The following is a 25,513-nucleotide window of genomic DNA, read 5'->3' as shown; positions in this document are numbered from 1 at the left end:
TATTCCTTTCTTGTTTCCCCAAAGCTGTAAGTCCCGGTCCCACACACTCTCCCTCCTCCCTGGACTGAAATCCAAACCCAAGGCGCCATCTGCAACATTTCATTCCTCCTTTGTCACTTTTCTCCCTCCCTCTACTGTGGCTGGGTTCAGTTCTCCAGCCCCTGTGTGCAGAGTGAGAATAAAATTAATGAGTCAATGATTTTCTTTCCTGGTCACTGGGACCCTGAAGCCCCGCCCACTCTCTGTTCTGGTCCCAAAAATTACCAGATTCATTCAGCTCAATTTCACAACTTGTCTTTGTGTTTTTGTGGGTTCTCTCTCACTCCCTTTTTCCTGTTGTAACTTCATGTTACAGGGTATTAGAAAGGGAGGATTTGCGGATGGGAAAATCAAACATCACCTCAAGATGTGACAGTCACTCGATTCATCAGGATCTGAATAACATCGGCCTTTGATCATGGAAGCAAAAAGTGTGGAGAAACCGTACACGTGTTCTGTGTGTGGACGAGGCTTCAGCCAATCATCTGGCCTGTCGACACACAAGTGTAGTCACACTGGGGAGAAGCTGTGGAAATGTGGGGACCGTGAGAAAGAATTAAATTACACGTCTGAGCTGGAAACTCATCGACACAGTCAAACGGAGGAGAGGTCGTTTATCTGCTCTGAGTGTGGGAAGGGATTCACTCAGTCATCCTCCCTACTCGCACACCAACGAGTTCACACTGGGGAGAGGCCATTCACCTGCACTGAGTGTGGGAAGGGATTCACTCAGTTATCAAACCTGCAGACACACCAGCGAATTCACACTGAGGAGACGCCGTTCACCTGCACTGAGTGTGGGAAGGGATTCGTTTATTTATCCGCCCTACTGACACACCTGCGAGTTCACACTGGGGAGAGGCCATCACCTGCACTGAGTGTGGGAAAGGATTCACTCAGTTATCAAACCTGCTGGCACACCAGCGAGTTCACACTGGGGAGAGGCTGTTCACCTGCTCTGAGTGGGGGAAGAGATTCACTCAGTCATGGAAACTGCTGAAACACCAACGCATTCACACTGGGGAGAGGCCAGTTTCCTGCTCTGATTGTGGGAAGGCTTTTACTTATTCATCCACCCTGCTGATACACCAGCGAGTTCACACTGGGGAGAGGCCATTCAACTGCTCCGAGTGTGGCAAGGGATTCACTACTTCATCCGCGCGTCTGACGCACCAACGAGTTCACACTGGGGAGCGGCCATTCACTTGCTCCGCATGTGGGAAGAGATTTACTCAGTCATCCCACCTGGTGACACACCAGTTCATTCACATTGCGGAGAGGTCATTCATCTGCTCCGTGTGTAGGAAGGGATTCACTCAGCCATCCTATCTGCTGACACACCAGCGAATTCACAGATAACTACAGGGGTTGGATTCAGCTGTTGCTGCTGTTAATCATATCCAGGACTGAACCATGTTCATTCTGACAGTTGGGGTTTATTTCTGAAGTCAGTTGCTCCTCTTGGACTGAGCGTCTGCCCCACAGCATCTCTCATTCATGTGTGAATAGACCATCATGTCTTCAAACCTCATTTTCAATTTAAATCCACTCAGTAAGTGAACTGAACAAAAGATGAACAATGAACAGATCACAGGCCAAGCCTGTAGCTCGATATTGACAGGAGAAAGTCTGCTCTTTAGCTCAAGAATGAGGCTGTTTAAGCTCTGTGTGTTTCTAAGCACTCGTAGACTGGAGCTGTTGGATAGACAGGCTGTTCACAACTGTTAATGTGTCAGATAGTGAAGGAATTAGTCTTAAAGTAAACTCACCAATTTATAAGCTCAGACTCCAGTCCCTGCTGTAATTAATACTCAGCATCCATTAGTGTTGATTTACAGTCAATCACTGAATCGCCTGGTTAATCTTTATTACTTGTTTTATGAAATACTCTCCCTACTAGTGCTGAACTGCTGGATAACTCATTACATTTAAATGAGTTTATACATGTTTATAAAGTGTCTGTGTGTCCAGATTTAACTAAGTTGTGATTTGTAACCAATAAATGATGTTTCGGGTATCTTGGTGATTTGTCAAGCAAGATTTAATTCACTCACTCAGCATCTCGAGTGGAACCAGACTGAGCTTTAATGAACATAAGAAATAGGAGCTGGAGGAGGTCATTTGGCCCTTCGAACCTGCTCTGCCATTCACCAAGGTCATGGCTGATCTTCTACCTCAACTCCACCTTCCCACACTATCCCATAATCCCTTAATTCCCTTAGTACCCAAAAATCTATCAATCTCTGTCTTAAATATATCAATGACTGAGCATCCACTGCTCCCTGGGGAAGACAATTCCAAAGATTCACAACCCTTTCAGTGAAGAAATTTCTCCTCATTTCAGTCCTAAATGTCTGATCCCTTATCCTGAGAGTGTGACCCCGTGTTCTAGATTGCCCAGACAGGGGAAACATGTTCTCAGCATCGACCCTGCCAAGTCCCTGAAGAATTATTGTTTCAGTCAGATCACATCTCCTTCTAAACCCCAGGGAATATAGGCCTTATCTACTCAATCTCTCCTCATCGGAGGAGATGGAGCAGAGTGGGGATGCTGTACAATAGTGGCTCTGTTACTGAACTAGTAATCCAGAGGCCTGGACAAATGATGCTGAGACATGAATTCAAATCCCACCACTGCAATTAAAAAGCGAGGATCAATATTGGTGACCATGAAACTACGGATTGTCCTAAAAACCCACCTGGTTCACTAATTTCCTTCATGGCAGGAAATCTGCCGTCTTTACCCGATCTGGTCTGACTCCAGACCCACAGAAATGTGGTTGACTCTGAACTACACTATGAAATGGCCAAGCTAGACACTCAGTTATATTCAAGGAAGTAGCTCACCACCACCTTCTCAGGGGCAATTAGGGATGAGCAGTAAATGCTGGCAATTTCAGTAACACCCACAGTCCGTGAATAAATGGAACAATCGCCTTATCCCAGGAACCAGACTAGTGAACCTTCATTGCATTCCCTCAATGGTGGTTTGTCCTTCCTTTGGGAAAGAGAACAAAACTGCATCCACTGCTCCAGGTGGGGCCTCACCAATGTCCTGTATAATTGTAGTAAGACTTCTTTACTCTTCTACCCCAATTCCTTTGTAACAAAAGATAACATACTCTTTGCTTTCCTAATTGCTCGCTGTACCTCTGTGTTCGCTTCCTGTGATTCATGTACAAGGACACTGTTACATGTGCTTTGCTTTTAACAAAGTGTTTTGCAAGACTGAGAAAATTGAATGCTGAATTGGGTGGGGCACAGTCTCCAAAGCAACAACAGCAAGGAAAATGATATATGTCACATGACATTGTTAAGAGTTCAATTTCACTTTGCTTTGTGAAAGATCAGTGCTGGGCAGGCAGGAGGTAGAACAAATTGGCTGGGACTTGTGTTTTTTCGGCAGACTCGAAAAAGACCTATCCCTGAAAAGAAGGCATCTCTTGTAGAACAAAATTCCACATTTGAGTTATGTCTGTGTTCGGCCTGGAGAGGAGAAGATCCAGAGAAAGAGGAGCTGTTGATGTCTGTGGTGTGAGGCTCCTTTGCTGAGAGGAGGCTCTGAATTGTTAAGGGTAGCAAATTCCTATTGCCTCCAGTCTCTGAAAAATCTCTGCCTCAAGAGTGATTCCTGTTACTCATGTGCTTTTTGGGAGATCCTGAAATCTCAAGAAAGATACTATTGCTGGACTGCTACCTTAAAATTTAAGTAGAACTGTTGCTACACCTTTTGCTGAAAGATCTGTGTGACGCCTGCGATAGACAAATTGCCTTGACCGTCTACTCATCACAGACTGCTCAACAAACTTGCCTGGAGAGACTTTGAGTGGCTTCTGACTTTTCAACTCTGGGCCACCTCACCGATTCTGAAATATCCTACCATACCACCAACGTTTTTATTATTCCGAAGAAACAGTTGAACACCAAAATCCCTTTCTCCATAGTTAACTGGTTTTTGAATGTATGTGTGTGTGCATGAGGCTTAGGAGGAATAAGAAGTTTTTTTTATGTGTGCATTGATTGATCCCATTATTGTTTAAGATTTACTTTATTAATAAATAGATAATTTTGTTGTTGTTTGAAGAAATCTGGTTTGGTGTGCTTTATTCTAGGGGATAAATAAAGTGTTTAATTTGGCTAATTTCCAGTAGGTGGGAAACTTTACTAATACGCTGTGACCTGTGAAGCAGTGGGACTGAATTAACAGAGCATTACTCCTACCTTGGTCGTAACAACACCCAGGTCCCTCTGAATGCAAACATTTCTCAGTTTCTCAAGATTCATTAAAAAAAATTGTTTTTCTTTAAATTTTTCTGATCAAAGTGGATAACTTCTCACTTCACAATATTGTATTCCATCTGCCATGTTCTTACCCATTCACCCAACCAACCTGTCTGTATCCCTCTGAAGCTTCTTTCTGTCTTCCGCATTTCTTGATTTCCCACCTAACTTTGTATCATCAACAAACCTGCAAACATTACACTTACACTCAATACCTTCATCTGAGCCATTTCTATAGATTGTAACTTGCTGAAGCCCAAGCATTGATCCTTACTATACCCTAATAGTTACAGCTTGCCAACTTGAAAATGACCCATTTATTTCTACTGTCTGCTTTCTGTCCATTAACCAATCTCAATCCATGCTAATATATTAAATCAATCCCATGAGTCCTAACTGTGTAATATCCTCTGGTGTGGCACCTTACCAAATGCTTCTTGCTTCTTAAAAATCCAAATCAACTAATGCTTCCCCCTTATTCACCTTCCGAGTAACATCCTCAAGAAACTGCAACAGATTTGTTAAACGTGATTTCTCTTTCACAAGTCCATGTTGTCTCTGCTTAATCATATTATTATTTTCTAAGTGTCCTGTTACCATTTTCCCGAATAATACATTCTAACATTTTGCCGACAACTGATGTGAGGCTAATTGGCAGATAGCTCCCCATTTTCTCTCTTTCTGCTTTCTTGAATAACAAGGTTATGTTTGCTACCTTTCAATCCTTGGGAACCGCTCTCGAATCTATGGAATTCTGGAAGATCAAAACCAATGCATCCACTATTTCTGCAGCTACCTCTTTTAAAACCCGAGGATGAAGGTTGTCAGGTCCAGGGGATTTGTTGCCCCTTAGTGCCTTTAATTTTTCCATTCCTATTTCTTTACTCATACTGATTTCTTTCAGTTCCTCATTCTCACTAGACACTTGATTTACTATTTCTGGAATGTTTTTGTGTCTTCTACCATGAAGAGAGATACAAATCATTTGTTTAATGTCTCTGCCATTTCCCTCTTCCCCATTTTAATTTCAACTGTCTCTCTCTCTCTAATGGGCCCACATTTCCTTTCTCTAATCTCTTCCTATTCCGATAGGTATAGAAACGTTTACAAGCTGTTTTTATGTCTCTTGTTAATATGCACTCAGATTTGTTTCCTTATTAATTTCTTGATCCTCCTTTGCTGAATTCTAAAATCCATCCAATCCTCAGGCATAACACTTTTTTGGGGATCATTATAAGTCTCATCCTCCAATCTAATACTACCTCAAATTCCTCTTGTTCGCCATGGTTGGACCACTTTTTCGGTGGGATTTTTGTGACTTTAAGGAATGTACATTTGTTACAAATTATGTATTAATTCTTAAAATGCAAGCCATTGCTTATCAACCATCATATCTTTTGATGTAGTGTCCCAATCTATTTTCGACATCTCTCCCCTTATCCTGCGAAGTTTGCTTTATTTAGACATAAGACCCCAGAATTGTCCCAAACTAAATGACTTTAAAACTCAATGTAAAATTCGACCAAATTATGGTCACACTTCCCTCGAGGCCTCTTTACTACAAGGTTATTAATGAACCCTTTCTCAACTCATTATTTCATGAAAGTGATTCATTTGAGTCTTAATTCAGCCTTATGTCATCTCCCAGTGGACTTATACTGTCCTGTTAGTGCTGGATCAGGCCTTCTCCAGCTCAAACAGCCCAGATAACAGGAGCCAACGAGCCTTATTTCACTCCTCAGGGTAGTTTGTTTCTTGAGGTTCAGATAATCATTAAAATAACAACGTGCACTGTGTCCACCCATCGTTCTCCCAGACGCATTGTCACCTCACAGTCAGGATCATGTGTCTATGAAGGGGAGATTGTTGTCCTGTCTAGACCACCCTGAAAACCTTTGCTCCATAATGGTCAGGAGTAGACGGTCTCGGTATTATGAAAGGAGCCTCAGGGCATCAGTCTCAGTGATCCTGTACGACAGAGGAACGTATGAGTGGGAGGAGGCAATTCAGCCCCTCAAGCCCGTTCCTCTATTCAGTTATATCATGACTGTTCCATATCGCAACTACGTTTACCAGTGTTGATTACATATCCCTGTAAACTTACCCAATAAAAATATGTCACTCTCAAGTTTTGACATTTTCCTTTTCTCCCCATCCATAGCAGCTTTTTGGGGGACAGTGTTCCAGATTTCACTATCCTTTGTGTGAAGAAGTGCTCCCTGACAGCACCCCTGAATGGCCCAGCTCTAATTTTAATGTTGTGCCATCTTATTCTGCATTCCACCAATAGAGGAAATCATTTTTCTTTATCGACCCTCTTAAATCCTTTAATCTTCTTTAATACCTGAAATAGATCACCCTTAATCTTCATACTCAAGGAAATACAAGCCCAGTCTGTATGACCTATCCTCACAATTCAACCCTTTAGTCCTGATATCATTCTGGTGAATGTGCAGTGTACCTCCGGCACAGCTGATATATCCTTCCTGAGGTGTGCTGCCCAGAACTGAACACCTCACACGTTTTGTCTTTCATCACACCATTAACATACCGTTTGCCTTTGTTCCATGACCTCCTGGTCAGTTATTCTCTGTGACCTTGTCCAATCAACACATCTTTTGTTATCTCTTGCCTCATCCCCGTTTTACCAGTTTAAAACCTTTTACATTTCTAACATTTGTCTGTTCTGATGAAAGGTCAGTGACCTGAAACATTAACTCTGCTTCTCTCTCCACAGAAGCTGCCAGACCTGCTGAGTATTTCCAGCATTTCTTGTTTTTATTTCAGATTTCCAGCATCTGCAGTGTTTTGATTTTATTTACCTCACTTCAGATGATGTGTAACCAGAGTTGCATATAACTGCAGAATTATTTTCACCCTTCAGATAAAGGCAAACATTCCATTAGACATTTCAATTCCCTTTTCTCCCAGTCCTGTAGTTTTTAGTGATTTCTCTGCATGAAACCCTAAATCTCTCTGTCCCTTCACAGTTCCTAACTTTTAATCATTTAGAAAATATTCTGATTCATCTTCCTTAGATCTAAGTTACCAGATAGTTCCAGGGATGGGAGAGTTTAGTTACAAGGTGAGGTTGTAAAAGCTGGGGTTGTTCTCTTTCGCACAAAGGAGATTGAGGGGAGATTTATCGAAGTGTAAAAGATTGTGACAGGCATGGAAAAGTTAAAGAAGGAAAACTGTTCCCATTAACTAATGGTACAAGGATTAGGGGACACAGATTGAAAGTTTTGGGCAAGAGATGCAGAGGGAATATAAGGAAGCACTTTTTTATGCAGTGGGTAGTAAGTGATCTGGAACTCGCTGCCCATGAGGGTGGTGGAAGCAGAGACAATCACTGATTTCAAGAGGAAATTGGATGGACACATGAAGAAAATAAACTTGCAGGACTACAGGGGTCAAGCAGGGGAGTAGGACTGACTGGATTACTGTGTGGAGAACTGTCATGGACTTGATGAGCTGAATGGTCTCCTGTGTTCCATACATGACTCTCATGTTAATGACCTCACACTTCCCCACATTGACCTCCTGCTGTCACTGTTTTCTCCACTCGATAAATCTATCAATGTCTCTTTGTAATGTTTTGCTCCCTTCCAGAATACTCAATATGTCACCTAACTCAGTATGTGGATTGATTAAGGAAAGCCAGCATGGATTTGTTCAGGGAAAATCATGTTCAACTAACTTGCTGGAGTTTCTGAAGAGATAACAGAGAGTGTTGGTGAGGATAATAATAATAATAATTCCAAAGAAGGGTCAATGACCCGAAACGTTAGCTCTGCTTCTCTTTCCACAGATGCTGCCAGACCTGCTGAATATTTCCGGCATTTCTTGTTTTTATTTCAGATTTCCAGCACCTGCAGTATTTTGCTTTTATTATATTGATGAGGACATTGCTGTTGATGTGGGGTACATGGACTTTCAAAAGACATTTGGTAAAGTGCTGCACAATTTATATGTATTTATATATGAGTATTGCCAGCACTTTCTGTTTTTATTTTACCTTCCAGAAGATCTGATTTGCAAAAAAGTAAATCCTGGGACAGTGAGTTGAAAAGGTCTCCCGAAGGAATCATCAGCTTCCTCACACTGTGACATTGAATGTACAAAGCACCAATCCTGGGCTGAGTGGGTATGGGGACAGTGAACAGAAGAGGGATGGGGAATCACCAGTGTTTGTGCTTTTAAAATGAGGCATAAACAGATGGTGAGACACAGAGAGAAATAGAGGGAGAGAAAGAGATTGAAATGACAGGTTAAACACAGAGGGAGAGAGACAGGCTCTGGGGATCTCCAGTGTTTAGTGACTGCCCAGCTCCCAACCTGTGTCGAAAACCACCCTCCCCACCCCCTTCTCACACCCTTGCCAAAGGCATGATGTGTCAAGATAAATCCTGGGACAATTATAAGGAATTAGCACCTTAATGGCAGTTTTAAAGAGAGTTTAGCAGCCTCTGGACAGACTGGGGCTTGGTCATGTCACTGTCCCCCTGTTGATTAGCTGAAAGATGCAGCAAATGTTCTCAAAAATGACCTTGTAGGAATAAGTTCACAGATCATCAAAAAGCAGCTCCCTGGAATGTCTCTGTTCAAAACAGCCCTGGCACCTGGATTAACATAACAATGGACAAGATCTCAGCACCTAATAGACCCTCTCACACTTTAAATCTGTTCCCACTTTACAGTCTCTGGGTTTATTGTGGGGGATGTGTAAATGATGCAAAGATTGTCAATTTTAGTGAGTGACAGAAAAAAAGGAGCCCTGGGCTATTGATGTGTCTTTTATTTTTAAAAGTCTTTGCTTTGTTCTCAACAATATTTCATTTCTCTCTCCAGGAGACGTTAGCAGCTGTAACATGTCAGTGCAGAGTGTGTTTGTGTTTGGACACGAGGTATCCTTGGACAAGTGCTTCATCCAGAAGGGTATAATAATAAATATATAAGTTTCTCTGTGTCTCTCATTCTTACCTAAAGATAAAAGTCTTGTGTTTTAGAGGGTTTGAGATATTTTTGCAACAAGGTGGAGGCGGAGGGGGCCTCAGAAACACAAAGGTTGAGAACCGCTGTTCCAGAGCACCCGACGTAACCTGTATATTTCACCCTCTCTGTCTCTTCCAGCAACTTTATCACTGCACCTTCCTGGCTCTCAGCCTCTCCACATCTTTCAAGGTTGAAAACAAAGGCAAAAACACATCACGTACTGATCTGAGAACTCCTCTATGCTGATGATGCTATCCTTGTCGCTCACACATAAACTCAGCTGCAAAGCTCATGAACTGTCTTTCTCATGCCTGTAACTTGTTCTCGTTGACTATAAGCATGACGAAAACCATGGTCATGAGACAAGGTGTTGAAACTCCAGCCTTGATCACACTATTAACACCTAACTGGAAGTGATGAGCGAATTCTGCTACCTTGGTTCCACGGTGAGAAATAAATTGTCTCGTGATTGCAGAGCTCGACACACACAGAGGGAAAGAAACTACCACTTTTGGCCAACTTGTGAAAGGTGCATGGCATAACATCATGCTAACCATTAGGACCAAGCTAATAGTTTATAAGGTCTGTGTTCTCAACACGTTGTTGTATGGCTATGAAACATGTGTGATTGACAGCTGCCAGAAAAAGTAGCTCAATAATTTCCATCTTTGCTGTCTGTGGCCCATTATGGGTATATCCTGGCAGCACAAAATCTCAAATGTGGCAGTCCTCTCAAAGGCAGAGCTCCCAAGTGTGTTGGCACTAATCAAACAGAGGTGGCTTTGGTGGATCAGACAAGTCCACAAGATAGAGGATGGTTGCAAACCCAAGGACCAAGGTCGCCGGGGCCAGACGACCAGTGGGCGTCCAAAGCTCCGCTTCAAGGTTGCTTGCAAGCGTGACCTGAAGGCCCGAAATTTCGACTGTCGCACTTGGGAGTCACTAGTTCACGAAACAGGGAAATGGCAACACATCCTGTGGACAGGAGTGCAATACCACGATGACCAGTTGCTGCAGCAGCTTGGCAACAGACGCCAAATGCAAGCACAACAACTCACAGCATCACTTGGCAGCTTCATGTGCAGCACTTGTGGCAGAGCCTGCATCTCAACGATTGGCTTTTATGGCCATCAGCAAAGGTGAACCAAGAGAAGATACCCCCTCCCCCCACCCCCCAAAATGGCTTGTTTGCTGCATGTCAATCATCTTTCGTAGATGAAAGGATGACAACCCACTGTTTCCCTCTCTCTCTCCTTTCTCTCTCTCCCACTTCTCTCATTCAGAGAGAAAGATAAGGAGAAAGAGAGAGAGACACACAGAGAGAAATCCACAATCAGAAACTCAACGAATGACCTCCTCCTATGCTGTAAATGACTCTGTGACTCTAAAATGAGTTAAAATGGCTGCTGCACATTGCATTTAAACATCAAAATACATCTCACTGCCTAAAACACAAGCATTATTCAAGAATTATAACAAACATTGTGAAAGCAGTCCTGATGCTGTGAAATTAATCAAATAATTAATGTGTAAAGTGTGGCCATTGTTGCAAAGTCCAAAACGCTCAAGGCATTGTGTGCACAGCAAGATCCCACAAGCAGAAATGTGATGATAGTTAGATAATTGGGAGCCACTCCTTCCCCATTCTCTCCCACTTATAATAACAACAAATCACATCGCTGTCTGTCGCATTTTTATTATTTATCAAAAGTTTAAACAGAAAAAAGGAGAGAAGGCTGAGGAGAAATAGAGAGTGGGCTGTAGAGAGACAGAAATAGACCTGTACACAGCAAAATTTGTGCACAGCAAGATCCCACAAACAGCAATGTGATCATCGCCGATAAATCTGTTTTAGGTGGGAGTTAATTAAAAGGCATGGCAGGAACATTTTTAGACAGGAGGCCAGGGTTCCCTCTCTCAGTTTCACAGACAATCTCACAGCAGCATCCAAATCACGATTACAAATCAGATGCTTAAAAGATTGATACAGTGACTCCTTCTGACCTTTTGTGTCCATCTCTTTCTCTGTCTCTTTATCTCTGTGTCTCTTACTTTTCTGTTCCTGTCTCTCCCTAACTCTGTTCTCCTAAATTACTATCCAGGTTACATCCCTGTCTCTCTTTTTCGAGCTCTATCACTCTCTCTCTCTCCATAGCTCTGCCTCCTTCTTTCTATCCTGAATGTAATCGGAATTGAAATGTGCTACAAAATATTTCTGCCTTAGCATTTAGAGTCATCGAGTCTGAGTTATACAGCACAGAAACAGCCCCTTCGGCCCATCGTGCCTGTGCCAGTCATCAAGGACCTAGCTATTCTAATCCCATTTTCCAGTACTTGGCCCGTGGTCTTGTATGCTATGACGTTTCAAGTGCTCATCTAAATACTTCTGAAATGTTGTGAGCGTTCTTACCTCTACCAATCCTTCAGGCAGTGTGTTCCAGATTCCAACCACCCTCTGGGTGAATTTTTATTTTTACCTCACATCCCCTCTAAACCTCCGGCCCCCTACCTTAAATCTATGCCCCCTGGTTATTGACACTTACGCGAAGGGAAAATGTTTCTTCCTATCTACCTGATCAATGCTCCTCATAAATTTATAAAACTCAATCATGTCCGCCCTCAGTCTTCTTTGCTCTAAGGAAAACAACCCGAGCCTATCCAGTCTCTCTTCGTAGCTGAAATGCTCCAGCCCACGCAACATCCTGGTGAATCTCCTCTGCACCCTCTCCAGTGCAATCACATCTTTCCTATAGTGTTGCGACCAAAACTGTACATAGTCTTCCAGCTGTGGCCTAACTAGCGTTTTGTGCAGCTCCATCATAACCTCCATGCTCTTATATTCGATGCTTCAGCTAATAAAGGCAAGTATCCCATCTGCCTTCTTATCCACCTTATCTACCTGTGCTGCTGCCTTCAGTGATCTATGGACAAATATACCAAGGTCCCTCTGCCCTTCTGTAGTTCCTATGGTACTACCATCCATTGTATATTCACTTGCCATGTTAGACCTCCCAAAATGCATCACTTCACACTTCTCAGGACTAAATTCCATTTGCCGCAGCTCCGCCCATCTTACCAGTCCATCTCTATCGTCCTGTAATGTAAGGCTTTCCTCCTCACTATTTACAGCACCATCAATGTTCATGTCATCTGCGAACGTACCGATCATACCTCCTTTATTCAAGTCTAAACCATGAATGTTCACTACAAACAGCAAGGGTCCCAACAACGATCCCTGTGGTACACCACTTGTCACAGCTTTCCAATTGCTGATGCAACCGTCGACCATCACCCTCTGCCTCCGACCACGAAGCCAACTTTGGATCTAATCTGTCAAATTGCCTTGGAACCCATGGACTTTATGACTCTATGAGGCGATGACACTTACCTTTTTAACCAATCTCCCGTGCAGGACCTTCTCAAAAACCTTACTGAATACCACGTAGACTGCATCAATTGCTTTACCATCATCTACACACCTAGTCACCTCCTCGAAAAATTCAATCAACTTTGTTAGACATGATCTCCCCCTGACAAAGCCATGCTGACTCTCCTTGTTTCATGCCTGTCTCTCCAAGTGGAGATTAATCCTATCACTCAGAATTTTTTCCAATCATTCCCCTACCACTGATGTTTGACTCACTGGCCTGTAATTAACTGGCTTATCCCTGCTACCCTTCTTGAACAATGGTACCACATTCGCTGAAATGAAAGGGGGCTGATGGCAGATTCTGAGGGCTGAAAACAGCGGAGGCTCTTGAGGAGTATAGAACTTCTTAAAAAGTAATTAGGAGAGAGAAGAGGGGGCATGTAAAAACACTGGCGAGCAAGACAAAGGAAAATTCTAAGGCTTTTTATAAGTATATTAAGGGCAAAAGGATAACCAGGGAAAGAGTAGGGCTTATTAGGCACCAAAGTGGTAATGTGTGTGTGGGGCCGGAGGGCATAGGTGAGGTTTTAAATGATTAATTTTCATCTGTGTTCACTATGGAAAAGAGCGATGCAGGTGCAGAGATCAGGGAAGGAGATTGTGATGTACTTGAACAAATTAGTATTGAAAGGGAGGAGGTGTTAGCAGTTTTAGTGGGCTTAAAGGTGGATACATCCCCAGGCCCAGATGAGATGGAAGGAGATAGCAAGGGCTCTGACACAAATTTTCAAATCCTCTCTAGCCACAGGAAAGGTGCCAGAGGACTGGAGGACAGCGAATGTGGTACCATTATTCAAGAAGGGTAGCAGGGATAAACCAGGTAATTACAGGCTGGTGAGTCTAACATCAGTGGTAGGGAAACGATTGGAAAGTTTCTGAGGGACAGGATTAATCTCCACTTGGACTGGCAGGGATTAATCAAGGAGAGTTAGCATGACTTTTTCAAGGCGAGATCATGTCTAACAAATTTGATTGAATTTTTTGAGGAGGTGACTAGGTGTGTAGATGAGGGAAAAGCAGTTGATGTATTCCACATGGACTTCAGAAAGGCTTTTGATAAGGTCCCACATGGGAGATTGGTTAAGAATGTAAGAGCCCATGGGATCCAGGGCAATTTGGCAAATTGGATCCAAAATTGGCTTCGTGGTAGGAGGCAGAGGATGAGGCTTGACAGTTGTTTTTGCGATTCGAAGCCTGTGACCTGTGGTGTACCATAGGGATCGGTGCTGGGACCCTTGCTGTTCGTAGTGTACATTCATGATTTAGACGTGAATAAAGGAGGTATGATCAGTACGTTCGCAGATGACATGAAAATTGGTGATGTCAGAAATAGTGAGGAGGAAAGCTTTAGATTACAGGATGATGTAGATGGGCTGGTAAATGGACAGAGCAGTGGCAAATTGAATTTAATCCTGAGAAATGTGAGGTGATGCATTTTGGGATGACTGACAAGCCAAGTGAACATACAATGGATGATAGTAGCCCAGGAAGTACAGAGGGTCAGAGGGACCTTGGTGTACTTGTCCATAGATAACTGAAGGCAGCAGCACGGGTAGATAAGGTGGTTCGGAAGGCATATGGGACACTTGTATTTATTAGCCGATGCATCGAATATAAGAGCAGGGAGGTTATGATGGAGCTGTATAAAACGCTAGTTAGGCCACAGCTGGAGTACTGTGTACAGTTCTGGGCACCACACTATAGGAAGGATGTGATTGGACTGGAGACGGTGCAGAGGAGATTCACCAGGATGTTGCCTGGGCTGGGGCATTTCAGCTATGAAGAGAAACTGAAAAGGCTCGAGTTGTTTTCCTTAGAGCAGAGAAGGCTGAGGGGGGGGGGGGGCATGATTGAGGTATACAAAATTATGAGGAGCATGGATCAGGTAGATAGGAAGACATTTTTCCCTTAGTGGAGGTCTCAATATCTAGGTGGCATAGATTTGAGGTAAGGGGCAGGAGGTTTAGAGGGGATTTGAGGAAAATAATTCTCACCTAGAGGTTGGTTGCAATCTTGGAACACACTGCCTGAAGGGGTGGTAGAGGCAGGAACCCTCACAACATTCAAGAAGTATTTAGATGAGCACTTGAAACGTCATAGCACACGAGGCTACGGGCCAAGTGCTGGAAAATGGGAATAGAATAGCTAGGTCCTTGATGGCCAGCACGGACAAGTTGGGCCAAATGGCCTGTGTCTGTGCTGTATAACTCTATGACTCTTTGACTTGAAGACAAAAGCAGGGATGTAATGCTGGAACAGTATAAAATGTTGTTTAGGCCACTGTTGGCGTGTTGCGTACATTTCTGGTCACCACATTACAGAAAGGACATTTTTGTTGCAGAGAGAGTACAGAGGAGATTTGCAAGAATGCTGCCAGGGCTCGTATGTTGCAGCAATGAGGAAATATTGAATAGGCTAGCATTTTTTTCCTTGAAACAGAGGAGGCTGAGGGGTGACTTAATTGAGGTGTACAAAATTATGAGGGGCTAGATAGAGTAAACAGGAAGGACCTGTCTCCCATCGTGGAGAGATCAATTACCAGGAGGCACAGATTTAAAGTGATTGGTAGAAGGATTAGAGGGGACATGAGGAAATGCTTTTGCACCCAGAGGGTGGTGGGAGTCTGGAATTCACTGCCAGGGTGAGTGCTGGAGGCAGAAGCACTCAATTATTTTGAAATGCACGTGAACATGCAGCTGAAATGCTGTAACCTGCAAGGCGAGAGGCCAGGTGCTGGAAGGGGGATTAGATTGTGCAGCTAGTCTTTTCAGCCACCATGGACACGACAGGCTGAATGGTCTCTTCTGTGCCATAATTCTTCTGTGGTTTTAAATAACATTAGCGAACCATAAGGGTTTTTTTCCAGCAATCGATGATAATTTCATGCCACCTTCGCTGAGCAGAGTTAAAATAAGCTGGATTTGCATTAGTTAATGAAATCCAAAATGCAGCAGCGGCTGCCTTGGTGGGATTGAAATCTCAGTCCCTGAGTGCACGCCATGGCCTGTGGATTATAAATGCAATGACAACACAACAGCATCATGAACCCAAAGGAACCACAAAAAGTATCGCTGGTCAAAGCATTGGCCTGCATGGGGATTAAACGCACAACCCTGGTGTGATGAGCACCACACGCTAAGCAGCTGAACTAACAGGCTCCAATGTGGATAGTCCGTGTTAATGTTAATATTTCAGGTCTGTGACCTTTCATTCAAACTCTTGCTCTCTCAACAGATGCTGATGTTTTGGTTTCAGATTTCCAACATGTACAGAATGTTGCTGTCATTTCTATGTTCAAATGGCTTTGACAAAGTCTATTCATCCAGAAACCCTGGATTAACAATTCAACAATGCAACCACTCGGCCTGCAGTTTGAATGAATTGTCCTTGGAAATTCGTCTCACTTCCATCTTCCAAAGCAAAGACCTCGATTCACAGGATAATTCAGAAGACAAGCCATCAGTTATTTAACAGCCAAGCCCTTTGTCAAGGGGTAGCGTGGCTGAGTGGTCTAAGGCACTGGATTAAGGTTCCAGCCTGGTAAACTATATTGTGAGTTCTTTATTTGAAGATTGCAGCAGTATACAAATATTGCTGGAGAGCTCTCACTAGTGTGTCTTGTTTGGTCAACGAACACATTCCGACTTCTGTATCACGTGACAAACGACATCATACCCTCCCTGATGATGTGTACAAATTATGGACATACCCACTCAAAGACACACGACAAGAACAGCCGCTATTAGCGATCTGTAGACATGCACTCCAAGGTCCCACTGTTCCTCTATATGTCTTCCATTTATTGTGCATTCACTTGCATTGTTCGCCTTCCCCAAATGCATCGCCTCACACCTATCCCATTTGAATTTCAATTGGCACTATTCTGCCCATGTCACTCGTCCATTGATATCTTTTTGCAGTCTACAGCTTTCTCTTCATTATCACCCATAAAACCAAGCCTCCTTCGACAGTCCCTTCCAAACCCGTGACCTCTACCACCTTGAAGGACAACGGCAACAGATGCATGGGAACACCACCACCTACAAGTTCCCCTCCAAACCACACCTCATCCTGACGTGGAACTATATCACCGTTCTTTCACTGTCACTGGGTCACAATCCTGGAATTCCCTCCCTAACAACACTGTGGGTGTACCTACACCACATCGACTGCAGCAGTTGAAGAAAGTGACTCACCACCAACTTCACAAGAGCAATTATTGATGGGCCAGTGATGCTCACATCCCAGATACGAATACAAAACGAAACATCTTAGAACCTCAGTTCTTCTGGGTGGCAATCTGTTATTTGTTAATTTGAACAGAGGTATGTCAGCAAAAGCATTCATTGCAATGATCCAATGGACTCAAACTTTTCTTTTATTCTTTCATAGAATGTAGGCATCACTGGCAAAGCCAGCATTTGTTGCCTACCCCTCGTCACCCTTGACATGGCTGGCGATTTCAGAGGGCAGTTAAGTCTGAGCCACATTGCTATGGGTCTGGAGTCACATGTTGGATAGACCTGGTAAAGACAGCAGATTTCCTTCACTAAAGGACAATAGTGAACCAGATGAGTTTTTACACCATTCAATAACAGTTTCACGGCACCATGACTGAGGCTAGCTTTGTATTAATTTGTTAAATATAAAAAGTACCAGCTACCATGGTGGGATTTGAACCCAGGTCGCCACTGCACCACCACCTCTTCCAGGCAGATGCCAACTACTCACATCACCCTGAAGAAAAAATGATTGGCCGACACATGGATTCCATCCACCGCCTTGGTGTCATTAATACAATGCTTCAACCAACTGAACTAACCAACCTGAGTTTCAATGGTCTTATCAAAGTCAATTTATCCAGGATCCCTGGATGACCAATTCAATAATACAACCGCTTGCCTGCTGTTTGAATGTATTCTGCTTGGAAATTCGTTTCAATTCCTTTTTTCAATGCACAGGCTTCGATTCACTGATAATTCTGAAGAAAAGCACCTTTTAATCAACAAACAGCATTTTCTTGGCCACAAACCCACGATGGTGGCAGCGTGGCCGTGCAGCCTAATACACTCGATTGTGGTTCTGTCCTCTGCAACAACAGCGATTTAACCCCATTGCTGCTATCATTTGAGTTGGATACCATTTTGGGCACGTCACCAAATCCCTTACTTTCTCAGCAGTGTGGTTGGAGTTCAACTCCTGATGTCTGGCACCAAATCCAGGAACCAGTCCCCGTGGAAATGCTGTGACTCCCAACGTGATTTTAACACGTGGTTTCTGCCCAGAGTGAGATGTGCTACTGCTGCACCATGAGGTCCACAATGAGAAGATGAAACCCAATCTTCGGAATGAGATCAGTACAGATCACCACCAGGGCTCTCTGAGTGTGAGAGCTGGAAGCAGCAGCCAAACCACCTCAACAGCAGCTCAGGATCCCTGTTCCCTAATCCAGCCGCTACCTGTGGAGAGCTGCCGGTCCCGGTCTGAGCTGCGTCTGTGAGCTGCCTGCCGGTCTTTCCTTACTGCATGGAACGAGGAATTGGTCGATTCTTAGGCATCAGAATGAAATGTATCAAAACTCCAGGATGGTAAGTTCCCTTCCTGGTGCTCGGATCAAAGATGTCATGGAGCAGCTGCAGAACATTCTGAAGGGGGAGGGTGAACAGTCAGAAGTCGTGGTTCACTTGGTATCAACGGCATAGGTAGATAGAAGGATGAGGTCCTGCAACAAGAGTTTAGGGAGCTAGGTAGCAGATTAAAAAGCAGGACCTCAAAGATTGTAATCTTTGGATTACTCCCGGTGCCATGTGATAGTGAGTACAGGAATGAGAGGATGGAGCAGATGAATGTGTGGCTGAAGAGATGGTGCAGGAGGGAGGGCTTTAGTTTCCTGGATCACTGGGTCTGTTTCTGGCAAAGGTGGGACCTGTACAAGTTGGACGGATTGCACTTGAACCGGAACAGGACCAACATCCTTGCTGGGAGGTTTGCTAGTACTGTTGGGGGCAGTTTAAACTAATTTGGCAGGGGGACAGCATACAGATTGGAGGTACAGTAGGGGGTAATGCACGGCGAAATATAGAAGAGGAACTGTCAGTCTGGAAGGGAGAGCAAATATAGATCTGTTAAGGTACAAGCAAATAATGCAAGGCTGGATTGCATCTATTTTAATGCAAGGAGTCAGACAAGAAAGACAGATGAATTGAGGGCATTAATAACACATGGGAACATGATATTATTACTATCACAGAGACATTGTTGAGGGAAGGGTAGGACTGGAAGCTCAATATTCCAGGGTATAGAATTGTCACGGGGGGTGGGGATGTAAAAGAGGAGGTCGCATTGCACTGTTGATCAAAGAGTCAATTACTGCAGTAAGGAGGGACAATATCTTAGAAGGTTCTTCAAATGAGGCCATATGGGTAGAAATTAAAAACAAAAAGGAGGCAATCACTTGGTTGGGAGTGTACTACAGGCCTCCAAATAGTCAGGGAGAGATAGAGGAGCAGACATGCAGGCAAATCTCACAGAGGTGTAAAAATAATAGGGTAATAATCGTAGGGGATTTCAACGTCCCTAATATTAAGTGGGATAGTCTGAGTGCAAAAGGCTTAATGGGAGCAGAATTCTTAAAGTGCATCCAGGAGAGGTTTTTGAGCCAGCAAGTAGAAAGTCCTCCAAGAGAAGGGGCAGCACTGGAACTAATCGTGGGAATGAAGCCAGACAAGTGGTAGAAGTGTAGTGGGGAAGCATTTCGAGGCTAGTGACCATGTAGATAGTTATGGAAAAGGACAAAGCTATACCGGAAATAAAGGTACTGAGTTGGGGGAAAGGCGATTTCAATATGATAAAACAGAATCTGGCCAAATTGGACTCGGAGCAGCTACTTACACAAGACTAGTGAGAGTCATTAAAAAAGGAGATAGTGAGAGTTCAGGGCCAACAAGTTCCCGTAAAGGTGAAGGGTAGGCCAAACAAGTCCAGGGAACCCTGGATGTCAAGGGATATAGAGGATTGGATAAGGAGAAAAAGGAGGCTTATGGCAGATTCAGATGGCTGAAAACAGAGGAGGCCGTAGAGGAGTAAATAAAGTGTAGGGGGCAGATAAAAAAGTAATTAGGAGAGCGAAAATGGGGCATAAAAACACTGTCGGGCAAGATAAAGGTGGTTTATAAGGATGTTAATGGCAAGAGGATAACCAGGGAAAGAAGGCCCATTACATACCAAAGTGGCGATCTGTGTGTGGAGCCGGAGGACATAGGTGAGGTTTTGAATGATTACTTTTCAGCTGTGTTCACTATGGAGAAGGATGATGTAGGTGCAGAGATCAGGGAAGGGGATTGTGATATACTTAATCAAATTAGCATTGAAAGGGAGGAGGTATCGGCGGTTTTAGCGGGCTTGCAATTGTATAAATCCACAGGCCCAGATGAGATGTATCCCAGGCTGCTATGTGAGGCAAGGAAAGAGATAGCAGGGGCTCTGACACAATTTTCAAATGCTCTCTGGCCACAGCAGAGGTGCCAGAGGACTGGAGGAAGCTAATGTGATCCCATTGTTCAAGAAGGGTAGCTTGGATAAACCAGGTAATTACAGGCCAGTGAGTCTAAGATCAGTGGTTACTATTGGAAAAAATTCTGAGGGACAGGATTAATCTCCACTTGGAGAGGCAGGGATTGATCAAGGATAGTCAGGTGTTTGTCAATGTGACGGAATGTACAGGCAATAGAGGATTAGCTGATCAAAGCACCTTAACCTGGCTCAAGCTGTTTGGTCAATGGGATAAAATGTACAGTTAATAGAGGATTGACTGATCAATGTAGCTTTACAGCTGTTCGGTCAAATAATAGAATTCTATGCTGATGGAATAACAGCTGCTGAAATTACTTTACTCAGATCGCAGTGTTTGGTGAACTGGACAGTATGTCCAGGTAACAGAGGAATAGTTGATCAATGGAGCTTTACCCTGCCCAGGTGTTCAACGAAAGGGACAGTATTCATGAATGATGTAGGAATGACTGATCAATACTCTTACTTGAAGATATGGCTCAAATAGTAGTGTTGGAGACAGGCATTTCGTTTCATGGGTCATTGACTCCATTACTGGCGAAAGAGAGAACTGTGACGTAGGCTGAGGTCCTCTTAAACCGGACTGGGGATCCAATAACAAGCCTAAAGATGGGGCTTTAAAATAAAAGGTTTGGGAGGCTTAAAGTGATGTGTAATTTATAAATGTAAAGTGAAAAATGTTAGCAGAATGTGAAAGAAAGGGAAGGAGATTTTAACTGCAATAGTTTATCAGTAAGAACAGCATTATTGTGGGAGGGACGATGGTGGGAGCTGATGAGGTGTTTTGTGGCCTGCACCTCCTCCCCCCACACCCCTCGCACCCCCTTCCCTGCTCCCCCTCGCACCATCTTCCCCTCGCACCCCCTCCCCTGCACCCCTCTCCCTTACCCCCTGCAGCCCCCTTCTCGACTCCCCATACACCATCTACCCCTCGCACCCCTTCCCCTGAATCCCTCTCCCTACCCTCTGCAGCCTCGTTCCCAGCTCCCTTCACACCCTCTTCCCTTTCACCCCTTCCCACCACACCCCTCCTCCTTGCATCACACTCCCCCGCACCCCTTTCCCCCACCTCCTCCCTCTAGCATCCACCTACCCCTGAGTAGGGACCCTCACAACCCCACTGCCTTGGGGGCATCTCGGGAGAGACCACGGCTAAGGGAGTAAACCCGAACAGAAAATCCGGAGCGGGACCCCGAAGGCGATCATGTGTCACCTTTGGCACATTTTCGGCATTTCCCGTAGCCAAACCGGTGCCAAACGTCGTGCTCTGCATTCCTTTGGACCCCACCCTGAAGGCTGAGAGGGGGGTTTTAACGCTTGGGCAACTCACAACCTCCATACATCCGCCCAGGCATGCGCCATGGAGAGGTCACTCCATCGTCGCCTCACAGCGACCAAATCAACATGGAAGGCAGTAGTTGCAGGTGAAAAGTCCAGCTCAATTGGCGTAGAGATTGGGCGCCACGGGTTGCATTTATCGGTGGGAGAGGTCATCGTATCTCACTGGACAGCTACCGCCGGCCTCAAACCGGACAGCCCACGGTCAGTAAGGTTCTGTCCCGCCACAGTCCACCTGCTTCAATGGGTACTTGGATTTCAGGGTCATTGACGTCAAGTGGACTGCAACACCGCACCTAACAACACGACCAAAAAAGGGAAAGAAGGTACCAGCCATTCGTTTTGCAAGCTGGAACGTCAGAACTATGTGTCCTGGCCTGTTGGAAGACCTTACACAAATCAACGACTCTCAGAAGACCGCCATCATTAACAACGAGCTCAGTAGACTCAATGTAGACATTGCAGCACTTCAGGAAACACGCCTCCCTGCGAGCGGATCTCTAAGAGAGCAAGACTACACATTCTTCTGGCAGGGTAGGGATCCTGAAGAACCAAGATAGCATGGAGTAGGCTTCGCCATCAGAAACTCTTTGCTCAGCATGGGAGAGACATCCTCAAATGGCTCGGAACACATACTGTCCATCCGACTGTCCACCGTCGCTGGTCTAGTACACCTACTCAGCATCTATGCTCCAACACTCTGCTCCACACCTGAAGCTAAAGACCAGTTCTACGAGGAACTCCATAATATCATTAGTGGCATCCCCAATACCAAACATCTGTTACTGCTGGGGGACTTTAATGCCAGGGTTGGGGCTGACCATGACTCATGGCCCTCCTGCCTTGGCGCTATGGCACTGGTAGGATGAATGGGAATGGTCAGAGACATCTTGAATTGTGTACCTATCATAACCTCTGCATCACCAACTCATTTTTTCACACTAAATAAACCCTGTCACCAGGTTTCTTGGAGGCACCCAAGATCACGTCGTTGGCACCAGCTGGACCTCATCGTCACTAGGCGAGCCTCTTTAAACAGCGTTCAAATCACACACAGCTTCCACAGTGCGGACAGCGACACCGACCACTCCCTGGTGTGCAGCAAGGTTAGCCTCAAATCAAAGAAGCTGCATCACTCCAAGCAGAAGGGCCGCCCGCGTATCAACACTAGCAGAATTTTTCATCCACAGCTGTTACGTAAGTTTCTAAATTCACTCGAAAAAGCCCTTCAAAACACTTCCGCAGGGGATGCAGAGACCAAGTGGGCCCACATCAGAGACGCCATCTATGAGTCAGCAATGACCACCTATGGCAATTGTGTGAAGCGGAATACAGACTGGTTTCAATCTCACTTTGAAGAGCTGGAACCTGTCATAGCCACTAAGTGCATCGCACTGCTGAACTACAAGAAAGCCCCCAGCGAGTTAACATCCATAGCACTTGAAGCAGCCAGAAGCACTGCACAAAGAACAGTCAGGCGCTGCACAAACGACTACTGGCAACACCTATGCAGTCATATTCAGCTGGCCTCTGACACCAGAAATATCAGAGGAATATATGATTGCATTAAGAGAGCTTTTGAGCCAACCATCATGAAGATTGCCCCCCCTCAAATCTAAATCAGGGGACACAATCACTGAACAATGCAAGCAAATGGACCGCTGGGTGGAGCACTACCTAGAACTATACTCCAGGGAAAATGCTGTCACTGAGACCGCCCTCAATGCAGCCCAGTCTCTGCCAGTCATGGATGAGCTGGACGGACAGCCAACAAAATCGGAACTCACTGATGCCATTGATTCTCTAGCTAGTGGAAAACCCCCCGGGAAGGACTGCATTACCCCTGAAATCATCAAGAGTGCCAAGCCTGCAATACTTTCAGCACTCTGCGAGCTGCTTTGCCTGTGCTGGGACGCGGGAGCAGTACCACAGGGCATGGGCGATGCAAATATCATCACCCTCTATAAGAACAAGGGTGACTGCGGTGACTGCAACAACTACCGTGGACTCTCCCTGCTCAGCATAGTGGGGAAAGTCTTTGCTCGAGTCGCTTTAAACAGGCTCCAGAAGCTGGCTGAGAGTGCCTACCCTGAGGCACAGTGCGGCTTTCGAGCAGAGAGATCCACGATTGACATGCTGTACTCCCTTTGACAGCTACAGGAGAAATGCCGTGAACAACAGATGCCCCTCTACATTGCTTTCATTGATCTCACCAGAGCCTTTGACCTTGTCACCAGATGTGGTCTCTTCAGACTACTAGAAACGATTAGATGCCCACCAAAGCTACTAAGTATCATCACCTAATTTCATGACAATATGAAAGGCACAATTCAGCATTGCGGCACCTCATCAGACACCTTTTCTATCCCGAGTGGCGTGAAACAGGGCTGTGTTCTCGCACCTACACCGTTTGGGATCTTCTTCTCCCTGCTGCCCTCACATGCGTTCAAGTCTTCCGAAGAAGGAATTTTCCTCCACACAAGATCAGGTGGCAGGTTGTTCAACCTAGCCCGTCTAAGATCGTAGACCAAAGTACGGAAAGTACTCTCAGGGAACTCCTCTTTGCTGACAATGCTGCATTAACATCTTACACTGAAGAGTGCCTGCAGAGACTCATCGACAGGATTGCGGCTGCCTGCACCGAATTTGACCTAACCATCAGCCTCAAGAAAATGTACATCATGGGCCAGGACGTCGCAAATCCATAAATATCGGCGACCACAGTCTGGAAGTGGTTCAAAAGTTCAACTACCTCGGCTCAACTATCACCAGTAACCTGTCTCTCGATGCAGAAATCAAGAAGCACATGGGAAAGGCTTCCACTGCTATGTCCAGACTGGCCAAGAGAGTGTGGGAAAATGGCGTACTGACACGGAACACAAAAGTCCGAGTGTATCAAGCCTGCGTCCTCAATACCTTGCTCTATGGCAGCAAGGCCTGGACAACGTACATCAGCCAAGAGCGACGTCTCAATTCATTCCATCTTCGCTGCCTTCGGAGAATACTTGGCATCAGGTGGCAGGACTATATCTCCAACACAGAAGTCCTTGAAGCGGCCAACACCACCAGCTTATACACACTACTGAGTCAGCGGCGCTTGAGATGGCTTGGCCATGTGAGCCGCATGGAAGATGGCAGGATCCCCAAAGACACATTGTACTCGCCACTGGTATCAGACCCACTGGCCGTCCTTGTCTCCGCTTTCAAGACGTCTGCAAACGCGACATGAAGTCCTGTAACATTGATCACAAGTCGTGGGAGTCAGTTGCCAGTGATCGCCAGAGCTGGCGGGCAACCATAAAGGCGGGGCTAAAGCGTGGCGAGTCGAAGAGACTTCGCAGTTGGCAGGAAAAAAGACTGAAGTGCAAAGAGAGAGCCAACTGTATAACAGCCCCGCCAACCAATTTTATCTGCAGCACCTGTGGAAGAGTCTGTCACTCCAGTATTGGCCTTTATAGCCACTCCAGGCGCTGCTCCACAAACCACTGACCACCTCCAGGCACTTACCCATTGTCTCCCGAGACAAGGAGGCCAAAGAAGAAGAAGAACAACAACAAAGTAAAATTAGGGGGAAATGATCGATGTTAAAATTAGAACTGCTTTATCTGAATGCCTGGAAGTTTTGTAATGATCTAATAGCATTACTGAGACGTGGCTGCATGGTGAAAAAGATTGGGAAATAAATACTCCAGGGTTCTTGACATTTCGCAAAAGACAAAATGAAGAGCGAGTTGGAGCAGATCTCTTAATAATGGATCACATAAGGACAGTAGTAAGGAAGGATCTGGGCTCGAAAAAGTAGGAAATATCATCAATATGGGGAGAGATACGAATTAACAAGAGGAAGCTAAGACATATGAC

General features: G+C 44.9%; 1 pseudogene; it reads left to right on the top strand.

The window, feature by feature from the left end:
* Positions 1–457: 457 nt before the first annotated feature.
* Positions 458–25,513, top strand: part of LOC137348852 (zinc finger protein 135-like) — a 55,894-nt pseudogene continuing 30,838 nt past the window's right edge.

This window comes from Heterodontus francisci, chromosome 34 (assembly GCF_036365525.1).
Source record: "Heterodontus francisci isolate sHetFra1 chromosome 34, sHetFra1.hap1, whole genome shotgun sequence".
Classification (NCBI taxonomy): domain Eukaryota; kingdom Metazoa; phylum Chordata; class Chondrichthyes; order Heterodontiformes; family Heterodontidae; genus Heterodontus; species Heterodontus francisci.
Note: the sequence above shows the minus strand (reverse complement) of the source record. Positions and strands in the feature narration are given on the sequence as shown.